Below are 13,031 nucleotides of genomic sequence, written 5' to 3'. Positions count from 1 at the left end.
CCTTAAATTACTGTAAATTCTAACAAGCCACTTTCATTGAAGATTTTATAAAACTTTATACCATTCTTGTAACTACAGAACTGTTCTCCATTCTGCAGCAGTTCAACTCTGACTGTTGTCATTGTGGCATGACAGTTAAAATGTGGGAAAGCTACAACCTAACAGTCTACCTGGCTGTCTTTAAACAGCCCGGCCTTACACCTCTGCCTGCTCTGTCAGCTCCTGCTGCTTCCTGAACTGGGGCACAGACGCTCCTTAAAATAGTTAATAGGGATTTGAGCAACATGGGGATCTGTCAGAGATAAGCAGGGTGCTTTGCAAGCCAGCTAATAAGAGGTAGGTCCTGGAAATGAACATTACCTTCTAAGGCCATCATGTGCATGAGCAAATTAGCTCGTTTCTTACTCACCTCTTTTCCATCATAACACTGCATGCTGGAGTGGGGTCCAGGTTGCTCTCCTGATGGCAAGTCACTGGGAGGCCCTTCTAGTTCTGTCAGCTTGCTCACAGACATTTTCTAGTGAAAACTGTGCTAGGTGAACTGTTCAGGAAGGACCTGGCGTCCTGCACACACCATCTAACCCTCCCCTTCTCCTCTTAGGCACCCACCACCACCAGCAGCCTAACCAGTAGGACTCAATTCAATTCACACGGGTCTCCAGTGAAGACAGCATGATACACTGATGCAATAACTCGTACGTACATGCCCTGCCCATTAGTCACATTCACAGTCAGCCAGTTCCAAAGCATGTTTGTTAACGTTCTACTCCAGTCAACAGCCAGCTTGACATGACTGGAACAACTGCTCTTTGGCACAACTTGCATGGGCCATATTGGGCCACAAACAGGAGTAACAGACTGTAGGAAATGCTGTGCTAAATGCTGCTTAGCAGTAGGGATGAAGGATTCAGGATTGCTGGGTGCCAATTGGAGAGAGACAACAATCGCACATCCACAAGCACAGGAGGACCTTATATAATATCTTCTATACTGTATGACAGCACAAAAGGAGCAGTTACAGGCATAGGCTGAGAAGCTAGGAGGTGGGGTGAGGCACCTGGGCCATGGCCCGACTACTTTTTTGGCTGGGCCAAACCTGAGTGGTGCTGTGACCCCATGCACCAGGTCACAATGCAGATTTGGAAGTGTGTGTGGGGTATCGGGGGTCATGGGCCATGGTGGTTAGGCTGGTGGTGGGTGCCTGAGAGAAGAGGGTTAGAGGGAATGTGCAGGAAGCCAATCTATGCTCTCCACCTTTAAATAGTGCTCCACAGCCTCTGGTCACAGCAGCAAGCAGTTGGTGATATGCAGTATTAATGGCAGAGAAAAATCGTAGATTGCTGGCTCCGTTTCGTAGTATTTCAGATGTGCCCCATGACCTATTTAGCTCAGTACCAAAGGAGGAGTCATAGATGAACACAGTGGTACAAAGTGCCCATGCATTATTGTACCTGGTTCATGGGCTGATAACAACATGCCCCTGAATTGATAGCTCAGGGAAGATAGTTGTAGATATTAATGCTAGAGAATTATGCATAGTCTCAAAATAAGATACTGTGGTTTTTTGGCACATGACCCTAAGAGTCAGGAGAGGGTATCTCTAGGATGGGACACTTTGATGAGAAGGATTTTGCTGGTGGAATTTAAGGTAATTTGTTGAATGAATTAAACCTGTACCTTTTCAGGGCAAGGAGCAAGAGGAGGCAGCCCGGATTTGCCACTTGGCGTTCAGATCACTGCCCTTCAATAAGATAAATTTATAACAAGGAGACAAATGGCTGGTCCATAAGCAAGCATGATTGTGTGATCAATGTGCCACGACACTGTCTGACTATGCATGATTATATAACATCGGCTGGATTTCTTACAGGTAAGAGTAAATGCCTGGACCATTCCATGAAGAACCATCCTCCCAACTCAACACTTCCTCTTCCTCCATCACCCTCATTTTACTTTACTTGGGCCTAATCCACCACTGCCATTACTCCGGATTTACACCAGTGTAACCCCAATGAAATCAATGAAACCTGTGCAGAGCAGGGAAAAACAGCTGGATTTACCAGTGCATTTACTCCAGTTGGCAGTGGAGTCACACAGTGGTGAATCTGGTGCCTTCTTCCTGCTTTGCATAGATCTTCTAAAAACACAATCAAAGGCTGTTTCTATTTGTATGAAAAAAAACCCATCCCTTTCCTGTGTCTCCTAAGGGTGGGTTATACAATCTCTACCTTGGATGGGCCTTTTGCCAACAGCAATTGAGTTTTTTGTCTCCATTAGTTGGGAGTGGCAGGAAACTGCTATCAATTATGCACAGTGCATCTTGTTTCATTTATTTTCTTTTCCAAACATGCATGGCTTGGAATATGCTGGAGTGGTGCATGGATTTACAGAGGGACAAACGGCTTGAGAACTGTGATGTGATGTGCTTGCCAAAATCAACTGTAAGTAATGATGAAGCCACAAAATGTCATGGAAAAGACAGGCTGCAAAATCCATTTGTTGTGCTGCAATCTACACTCTAGTGTCCACAGCAGCATCTCCTCTGTCCCCACAGTTATTAATGTCTGTGTATGTGCTGAACACTGGGCTTGTATGTATGAAACTTTCAAACTAATTTGGGAGCAAGCACCTTGACCCAGATTCGGATCTCAGTTACAGTGCTGCAAATACTGGTGCTGAGTTGTACAAATACAACATGCAGGCCACTGCAAACTAGGGCCAAGAGTTCAAAACTGACTAATGACTTTGAATATCCAAGTAGATATACTTAAAAGGCCTGACTTTCAAACAAGCCCTCTAGGAATCAGACCCCTGCAAGGTGGATCATGTTGATCCCCCAAAAGCACTAGTCCCTATTTTGTAGTATAGGGACTCACTCTTACTTACTGTATACTTGTACAGTGCCTTGCACAACAGAGACCTGGCCTCAGTTGGTGCCTCTAGGTGCAATCATAATCATAGGCTCCTGGTGCTGATGACCTACCTGTTTTGCACTGCTCACCCCCAGTTCCTGCCCTTCATTCTGAACCATGTCCCCAGATGTTCAAAGGAGCTGGCAAGATGTGTAAATAGCAATGAGAATAACTCTTGATCTCTAACTGTTGTATCATTGTCATACTTACCCATGTACACACCCTTTTATATTATTTTCTTGTGTCTATTGTGGTTTGTGAAGTCCTCAGGGCAGGTTCTTATAATTTTCTGTGTGTCTACGAAGCATCTTACACATCTGTAGTGCTGCATAAGTAATAACCATGCGAGTGGTTCACTCTTCCCAGAGCTTGCCCCTAGTCCTAAGGGGCAAGTCCAACCTTCAAATGGTCTGGAAGTCAAAATACTCAGACGGTCAGATGCTTAACCAAGCTTTATGCAAATTCTTCAAAGCTCTTGGGTTTGTAAATCTGGGCTGAAAGTCTTTCTGAAACTGGCTTCTTTAAGGAATTTTTGGCCCAACAGAAACCAGAATGCAGAAGCCAGGTAAGAGAGAGGGTTTTTTTCTCTTTTTCTGCACCTCTGCTCACCGCCAGAAGCAGAAGGTGCCAAAGCAACAGCAGCAGAAATGTTACCCTAACCTTCAGAAAATAATCAGGTGCAGGATGGGCTCACTAGTTGATCAGAATGAATTTGCCTTTCCTTTCTGTTTTGATCTGATCTGTCTGTCTAATCTAAGTATGGCATTCTAAGGTGACTGGAAGGCCCATTTAAGGTGCTTATAAAAATTTCCAGGTGTCAAAATATTTTTTCCTGTAGAACATGAGATCCTCTCTAGCTGCAGATACTTGTATGCGGCCCATTAATGGCATCTTGTACATGTCCCGATTGCAGATATCTGAAAGGGCCTCCAAACAAAGGCAAGCCGCAAATGGCCTGATGCCCAACGCCTGCCATCTTGTGTCATGTGCACAGTGTGTGCAAAGCGGGTGTCACACCAACACCTGTCTGAATGAGTGGAGAGGGTTAGTTTGGGAGAACAGGTGTAAATGATAACTCAAGATACAGGGCAATGGAGAATCAGACCCACTGTATTTATGACTCTCCAGGTCAAGAAAATAATGTGTCATTAATTTAGTTTTAAAGTCCTTGGAGCAGAGCCTTTTTGTATTGATTACACAGTTGGTGCCTAATAAATATTAATAATAATTAATAACATTGTGAATTTGCTCCTGCAGAATGAGACAAATAATTTAATGCAAAAGGTTAATATGAATGTGTTATTAAGGTTGTAAAATCAAGTCTCCCCTTACTCTTTATAATGGTACAGTCACATTGGGGAAAACTTGGCCAGAGAGAAATTTACCCCAGAATGCACCTCTGATCTTGTCTTCTCTATCTCCTGCTGTTATCAGACATGTTTGTGTTTTGAATAGGAGCTTTTCCCTCCCCTGGAGCCTGAAGTCAATTCATCATTATCATCTGCTAGTGACATCACATTTGGTTGCCATGGAAATAAACATAAGAACGGCCGTACTGGGTCAGACCAAAGGTCCATCCAGCCCAGTATCCTGTCTACCGACAGTGGCCAATGCCAGGTGCCCCAGAGGGAGTGAACCCAACAGGCAATGATCAAGTGATCTCTCTCCTGCCATCCATCTCCACCCTTTGACAAACAGAGTCTAGGGACACCATTCTTACCCATCCTGGCTAATAGCCATTAATGGACTTAACCTCCATGAATTCATCTCGTTCTCTTTTAAATGCTGTTATAGTCCTAGCCTTCACAACCTCCTCAGGCAAGGAGTTCCACAAGTTTACTGTGCGCTGTGTGAAGAAGAACTTCCTTTTATTTGTTTTAAACCCGCTGCCTATTAATTTCATTTGGTGACCCCTAGTTCTTGTATTATGGGAATAAGTAAATAACTTTTCCTTATCTACTTTCTCCACATCACTCATAATCCACTTATCACTCAAATAATGCTGAGATCATCTATTTGACTGTATGAATTTACTGGTGGATCATGGAGGAGATGTTGGTTTGTGGGTAGGGGAAAAGCATTAATTTTTTGCCAGAGATGAACAGACGCAGAGAATGTGCGCTCCCGGTGGGCATTTTAAAGACATCATGTGTATATTTCTCTCTGTAACAAGCATGTATCCATGTGTGAAACAGACACCCATACTGCAGGGGCTAGGGTGTGTAAGGGAGGACCTGGGGATGGGCTGGTGAAGTGAGGAATTAGTGCAACTCATAATGAAAAGTTTTATCATGTTTCTGTGTGAACTTGGTGGATAATTTCTCTGATGGGATCCCAAGAAGCCTGCAGGCTACTTACAGCCAGTGTTAGCAGCAGTAACTGATTCATGACAAGCCCTTTAGAAGAGGTAAAATAACTTCTCTAGTTAGATGTAAAAGAGTCAAGTCAAAGGGAAGAAACAAAAACTCTCTAAACATTAGTCCACGTAGCTAGGTCTCTCCTGCCCAGGCGAAGTCACATGACTGTATTTTCTATGAGGCAGAGCATCAAAAACCCAGTCTGAGATACTTACTGAAATGATTATTTCCATGTGCTGTTGCCATTATTTTGTAGTGCTCGCCAATGAGCTAAGTGCTTGTCCGGCCATGTCATGGTTCACTATTGCATATCCCACACTAGACACATGAAAGGTACTTGCACTGACCCAGTACAATAGAATCCTAGAACTCTCCGGCTGGAAGGGCCCTCGAGAAATCATCTAGTCCAGCCCCCTGTGCTGAGGCAGGACATGTAAACCTAGGGCATCCCTGACAGGCATTTGTCCAGCCTGCTCTTAAAAGCCTCCAGTGACAGGGATTCTACAACCTCCCTTGGAAGCTGGTTCCAGAGCTGAACTCCCCCTAGAGTTAGAGAGTTTTTCCTAATATCGAACCTAGCTTTCTCTTGCTGCAGATAAGCCCCTTACTCCTTGTCCTATCCTCAGTGGACATGGAGAACAACTATTACCATCTTCTTTGTAACAGCCGTTAACATAGTTGAGGACTATTATCTGGTCCCCACCTCAGTCTTCATTTCTCACAACTAGACATGCCCAGTTTTTTAACCTTTCCTCATAGGTCAGGCTTTCTAAACCTTTGTTCATTTTTGCACCTCTTCTCTAGACTCCGTCTCCAATTTGTCCACCTCTTTTTTAAAGTGGGGTGCCCACACAGGACACAGGATTCCAGCTGAGGCCTCACCAGTGCCGAGTAGAGCCGGACAATTACCGGCCATGTCTTACATAGAACACTCCTGCTAATACTGATATTGTATCACAGCCCTCAAGGCTAACAAAGGAATTTTCAGTAAAAGTGTGACCTCTCTGGTATTGAATGCTGCTTTCTTCCCACTGGAAGTTTTGCATTGTCATTGATTTGTGTTTAAAGGGAAGAGAATTGTCCTCATGCAGGCATATTTCTCACATGGAGTTGTAACCAGTATTAATGCGTAGCTCAGTTAAAGGGCTCAAGAAATAAATAACAATACTTACCATCTTCAAAGTGCTGTACAAACTTTGCTTTTGATGACTTTCAGGTTTGTGATACAATCAAAGTCCTGGCAGGTCTAGGGTGCCTCAGGTAAAGTGCTCCCAGAAACCAGGCTGTGGCCTGGCACTAGACACAATCATTTACTGGCCATGGAACGCCATTGCTATGTTTTTCTGAGGCTGAGATCCAGTGGGCAGGCAGGGCATATTCCTGAGGTTATGATGGGAAACAGAATTCTGAACCTGAGACTGTGCAGTGTGTGCTACTATGGGGTAGCAGGACAGCAGAGGCACAACATCAAACCCATCCTCCTCCCTGCTCTTTGATTTACTTCCATGTTTGGCAGCTCTTCTGCCAAGGCAGGTGAAAAAGGCACAAATATTAAGTAAAAATGGCAAATCTGTGCCTAGATCATTTTATTAAAGCATTTGTAAAAACAAGCAGCAGAGACTTCTTGCTCTTGCCAACTTTTGTTATGTTTTGCATTTTGGGTAAGGGACATGTACAGAAAGAGTCTTAAATAAATGGCAGCATTCTGGTGCACTGTGTGCCCATCTGTAACTCATTTTCAGCTAATTCTACACTTTGAACTGACAAGTGTGCCAAGGACACACACACAACAAAAGTAAAACAAAATCCGGAAAGTTTGTGAAATATTGTTTTTCTTGGCATTAGCAGGATGCAAAATCTTCCACTGGGAGGGGCCTAGTAAATGAGGAAAATGCCGCTCTCCGTTGTACTGCATCCTTTCTGAGGGATGGAAGTCACGAGTTAGGCATTTTTGAAAAAAGATGTGTGTTGCTTGGATGTATGGTGGGAATTACTATGAATGGGAAGCTGAGTCTTGGAAATCTGATTCAAGAGCCTGAAATCAGGAGCAGCAGAACACAGGACCATTTGTAGGCGGGCTAAACATCAGCTACTATGCAGTGTAGCTACTTCTGAATGGTAGAGCTAGACGAGAAAGCATGCTGCCACTTACATGCCATAGTCAGTGGCCAAGAACTGCTGCTCATTGGTTCCATTTCCCCTTCCACTTGGTTGGTAATTCAGTCTGTTGTAATTAATTACTCCAATAAATATACAAGAGATGTAGTGATTATTAAAAGGGAAAAATGAATTAGCAATACCTTTGCCAACTGAAGCGTTCTTAAATAAATAGATTCTGTCATCCCTAACCCTTATATCACAAAGCTAACAATTTGACTCTAATATTTTTAAAGGATAATAATATCTTTCACCTTTCATGGGAGGACAGGAAAATGCTTTGATCACAATGCCTCTTGGAGGCTGATATTATCTTTCAGTTGTAGACAAAGTAAAAATTGCTCAAGGCCACACGAGTCATTGGCAGATCTGGGAATGGAACCCAGGAGTCCTGACATCGGTTCACCAGCTCTAAATACTTAGATGCAGCTACTTCTCAGAAGCAACTTTTACATTTTTTCTTCTGTCATTTTCAAAAGAGAGTCTTGCTGAAGTTCTGGGCTATCCGGGATGTGCAGGTGTTGGAAGGAATGGCTAGCTCCCTTCGATTTTTAAAGAACCGAGTAGGAAATTTTATCTCTCAAATTGTACTACAATAACAAATCCTCTTGCTGCTCCCTTTGTCTGGGCTGTGCATCCTGAAAGTCCATTCCACCCTCTGTAGATGAGGCAGGTCTGCTCAACAAGCAGTGTCAGCAGCTGGGACACAAAGAGAGAAGGCCTGACTGGTCTGGTTGGGAATGTGTCTGACTGGGAACACTGTGTCACCAATGAGGGAAACTGCTTCCTTCCTGAGATGGAAGAGGGAGCGTGAGAGAAGCCAAGAAAGAAACTTAAGGAAAATAAACTAGAATGCAATGGGCTCTGGGCAATAAATTAAGCTGTACAGAGTCTGTCTGTGTTCTGCAGGACAAACAGTGACTGTACCTTCAGGGCAGCAAAGCTGATGTTAGTTTCTCAATAGAAGCAGCTTCTAACCACCATGGGCTTTGTGTGGTTTGCTTTGCTTCCATTGCTGTTGTTATGGGTCTATGATATTTACAGTTACCTGAGCTGACTGAGCTATGAGAATGCTGCCACCACTAAGGACAATGGTAGCTCCCAATGCCAAGTAAGTACAAGGAAGTCTGTGAACTTGCATCTCAGACACTGTGCTGGAGGACGTATTTAAGCACTGCTGTAAGTATCCTTCATAAGGAACTTAAGTGAAGTGTTGTTGCCTAAGAAACTAAAAAAATATATGAGACCATCCAAAAGAGATGAAAGCCAGGCTAGTCCTGTGATTAACCACTGCCACCCATCGCAAATGCATTTAATAAAACAAATATTTAGGCCATGATGATCCTGCAAAGGCTCATGATGATGTTTGGCTTTGCACACTTGAGATGGTCCCGTGAAGTTGAGGACCTAATTTGCTGTCTGATGTCAGCTCTGCATTGTTTTTGGCATCGTTGCTTTGCAAGTTACTCCCTGCTATTTGATATTTTTATGGTAATATTCCCCACGCACATCCCATGCATGCATCATTTATATATTACAGTAGCTTCCAGTTTCAGATTTAATTTTGCTTGTTATTTCCTACTTGTATTTCTAACATCTCTACATCAATTTGTAGTTCCTTTCTGTCCTCCTAGTTTGGCTCCTCCCAAGTTAGTTTCACATGTAAATTGAATTAGCACATTCGTTATCCCCTTTTCTAGATCATTAGTAAAAATATTGACTAACATCAAGTGCCTCAGTTTATCCATCTGTGAAAAGTGTATAATAATAACAACCTGCTTCTTAGCAGGATCAGACAAATGATACTACTTGCCTCCAAGCTATCCTCTGTCTGTTAATTAATGTTTGCAAAATGCTTTGAGAGGCATGGGTGAAAATCATTATGAGTGACAAACACTCTTTGTTTGCAAAGTATTATATTTATTATACAAGGTTTTGTTACTTTGTGATCGTATCTGTTTTTTTTCACTATTTTTGTTTATTTGAATGTTAAAGACTAATTTGAACTGCGCTTCAGTAACTCGTTTACTTTAGAACCATCCTTGATACCATATTCATCATCTACGGCAAGCCTACTACTAGTATTGCTCTTTTCTTTTGCACCTTGCAAAGTCCCTCCTTAGTGCCTGTGGCTCCTTTAGCTACATTAACTTACTCTCCTTTTCTGCTTCTCTTGACTTTTCCATGCAAATCAACTGACATTGCAAGAGTGAAAATTTGCTATTTATAGCAATAGCATATCAGAGTAAAATATATTTCTGCTAGAAGGGATGCAATTTTGGAGGTCTTTCATGTAGAGTCTTGTATCAGTTTAGTATTTTTGAAAAGATTTTTCAGTAAGCCAAGATACTTAAATTTGAAAGTTAATTCCTGAGTATTAGGTTGGGGCTAGAAGCACTAGCAAGGACTGAAGTCCTGCCTCAGCGCTGAGCCATGCATGAAATGGAATGTGGAGCAGACAGGGACTAGTAATTGTTATAGCCCCTCTCACCTCTGGGTCCCCAGTTCTAATTCAGGCGGATAATGACCAAAAACTAATACCAAGTGCTGGCTGGTTGGCAAACTTGAAATGAGTTGGGGGGGTTCAGTCTGTTTCTTTGCAGCTAGCTATATGTCACAAGAGCAGCATGACCCCTGTAACTGACTGTCCCAGCAGAGAGACCCAGGGCACTGAACTCCCTTTTCATGTTGAAGTGGGGAGAAGTCTCCATGTTGTGTTCACTTGGGCAATAAATACTGATTAGCTGGTAGCCACTTGTGATTGCAGGCCAGTGACTTCCTGCTGTTACCTTGTCCTTCTCCATGTGTCTCCATTTCCTGTGGTGCAGTCTAAATCCTAGATGGTGGGTCTCTGCGTTGGATACAGTCTTTAGCGCTCTGATCCCTGTGTGGGGCCCACAGGTGCTACCACAATAGAAATAATAAATAGTAACAATAATAAACAGGAATCTTCAGCGCTACTAAATGTGTCATTTTCACTAGCACTACATGAAATGACATAACTGCAATTGCTCCTTCCCACTGTTTGTGAAACACCTGCAGGCAGGGCCGGTGCAGGGACGTTTCATGCCCTAGGCGAAACTTCCACTTTGCACCACCCCAGCTAACCCTGACCCCAACTCCCCACCCCCCGCGGCAGCTAACCCTGCCCACTGCAGCAGCTAACCCTTCCCGCCACCCCCATGGCCCAGGGAGGCCCCCCCCCCACAGCAGCTACCCCCCCTCTGCAGCTAACCCCGCCCACCCGGGGAGCCCCCCCCACGGCAGCTAACCCTGCCCGGGGAGCCCGCCCCAGCTCACCGCCGCCTCCTCGCTTGCGGTGCCGATTGGAGGAGGATTAGAGCGGGGGCTGTGTGCTCAGCGGAGGAGGCAGAGTGGAGGTGATCTGGGGTGGGGAACGGTTCCCCTGTGCGCCCCCCATCCCCCGTTACTGCAGGTGGCCCTCCCATGCCAGCTCTCTTCCACGCCACCACCTTTTAGGTGCCCTCAACCAGTAGGCACCCTAGGCAGCCACCTAGTTAACCTAGTGGTTGCACCGGCCCTGCCTGCAGGTTTGGGTTCAAAGCAAAAAGCATATTTCAGGTTTTTACTAACTAAAAACACAAGCTGCCTTCCTTTCCATTCCGCCTTAACATGAAGGATTTGTCTCCACTCCTCATGTCATGTATTTCACAGAGTTAGAATGATCAGATACTTGGGTGGTGGTGGGTTTTTCGGAGTAACCAAATAAGCTTAATTCCTACATATTGCATTTGCCTCCTCTCCAAGCTAACAAAATAATTCCTTTGGAAGGAGAATTTCTTTGCACTCCCAAGCAAGTGTTGCAAGAGAAGATTTAACAAGGAACTGTAAGTGCCTTCTAGCTCTAAATCTAATTAAGTTGCTTTCATGTCTTGGAGTACTGCATATGCTTGCTTCCAAAAGAATGCCAAGAAGCCCCGATTGCCAAGAGTTCTATGTCAATGTGTGAGGTACCTCTGCAGTAAAAAGTAAATGACTGTCAGAAATTGGTAGCTGGCGCATATAATATAGACCCAAGTAGCTAAGATTGACATATGCTGGCAATGGGTTTGTTGTGGTTAAGTATCTTTTTTCTGTAGCCAAGGAAAAATACTCACACAAAAATGACTTGATCTCCAGCAGAATAGGATTAGCATCAGGAAAGGGTGTACGGTAGCATGCCTCACTCCGATAGGAGCCTTTGAAATCCTGAATGGAATGCATTCTTCCCCTGCTGTATGGGTAGGAAGTTTTTGCTCTTGTGGCACAATGTTCACATGGCTACGGTTAAGGCTTTTGTATTTCTATTCTAATGTTATGCTCTGTTTTCAGAGTGAGAAAGCTCAGCCATAAACCTCGCTCCAAGCCGAAACTTAGCATAGAGGGCCTCTGTGGTTGATTTGCAGGAAGGGGATTTCTACAGTGGGCATGGGAGTCTCAGAAAGGTGCTGGTAAGTGCCCAGTGCAGAGTCCCCAGGCTCTTTGTATTTTCCAAGTGCCCTGGAAAGAGACCTCAGTCCCCACTCCAGCCTGTCACTGCAATTTTTTTCACACCCTTTCTCTATCTTTATTCCGTAGCCATCTCTCAGCAAGATCTAACCCTGCCAGCCTGCTCTTCTCGGCTGTGAGGTCTGGCACAGACAAAGCCAAAGCGAGACTGAGTCATAACAAAAACAAGGCACCGCCCATTATTTCAACACTATGGAGTGACTGCTGCGGCGTGATCTCAAGTGCCAAACAACAGATGAATCCCATCCGGTTAATTGTTGCCCCGGCCAGTCAGATGCAGGTTGCTTGGTCTTGCAATGAAGGACAAAAGTCCTTTCTTCTTCTCTTTGTTGCATGTAACAAAGATGGTTTGATGCAGATGGGATCAGGCCCACAGCTGATCCCCCCTGCCCCCCGCCGCTCAGCTGGGCTCAGCTGGTGCATCCTGGAGAATAGAAAAATAATGTTTGTTATGTTTCAGGCTGTTGGGGCTGTAATTTGGATTTGTATGTAGTCTCTTCTTCTCCATTGAGGGTCTTTCCCCCCTTTGTGCTCTCCTGTTTGCATTGCTCAGAGGTGCGAAGAGGGAACATTCTGGCCTGGTTAGAGAGACAGACACATAGTGACAAAAAGGGAGCCAGGAGGAGAAACGTTTTGGATGTGAGATCTTTGTCTGCCCAGGGGGAGAGTCTATTACACAAGGCTGGGCTGAGGCCACTGGAAGCTCTTTGTCACACTGAATTTTATTCACAAACCACGGAAACCCATGTGCTTGGACAGCACAAACCGCTCCAGTGCAGGAGATCCAGAGTCTGGGTGATTTCGTCCTGGCCTGCTGCAGGAGCAAGAGCAGGGTGAAGCCAAAGTAGCCAGGTCTGCCCCAGGTTCAGATGGACAAACTGCACTGCTCAGAAAATAGCTTTTCTCTTTATTTCCCAGGAGGGGATGAACTCTTGGAGCCCACTGCTTCACCAGATACTCCTGTTGTGGTGCATTACGGTTAGTGGTAGCAGGGGCGGCTCTAGGTATTTTGCCGCCCCAAGCACGGCAGGCAGGCTGCCTTCGGCGGCTTGCCTGCGGGAGGTCCCCGGTTCCACGGATTTGACGGCAGCCTGCG

General features: G+C 44.7%; 2 long non-coding RNA genes across 3 annotated transcripts in view; one reads left to right on the top strand and one right to left on the bottom strand.

The window, feature by feature from the left end:
• LOC120386680 overlaps window positions 1-4,383 on the bottom strand; it is a 23,381-nt gene extending 18,998 nt beyond the window's left edge. The window contains exon 1 of one of the 2 annotated variants that reach the window (XR_005589860.1): window positions 4,298-4,383. This is a non-coding gene — a long non-coding RNA (uncharacterized LOC120386680). Of the gene's footprint in view, window positions 1-4,244 lie in introns of both variants that reach the window. The other variant, XR_005589861.1, reaches the window with a different exon arrangement.
• The window catches only part of LOC120386676, a 23,235-nt gene extending 10,204 nt beyond the window's left edge, over window positions 1-13,031 (top strand). The window contains exons 3-4 of the long non-coding RNA XR_005589850.1: window positions 11,759-11,877; window positions 12,005-13,031. This is a non-coding gene — a long non-coding RNA (uncharacterized LOC120386676). The remainder of the gene's footprint in view (window positions 1-11,758; window positions 11,878-12,004) is intronic.

This window comes from Mauremys reevesii, linkage group 19, assembly GCF_016161935.1.
Source record: "Mauremys reevesii isolate NIE-2019 linkage group 19, ASM1616193v1, whole genome shotgun sequence".
Taxonomy (NCBI): domain Eukaryota; kingdom Metazoa; phylum Chordata; order Testudines; family Geoemydidae; genus Mauremys; species Mauremys reevesii.
Note: the sequence above shows the minus strand (reverse complement) of the source record. Positions and strands in the feature narration are given on the sequence as shown.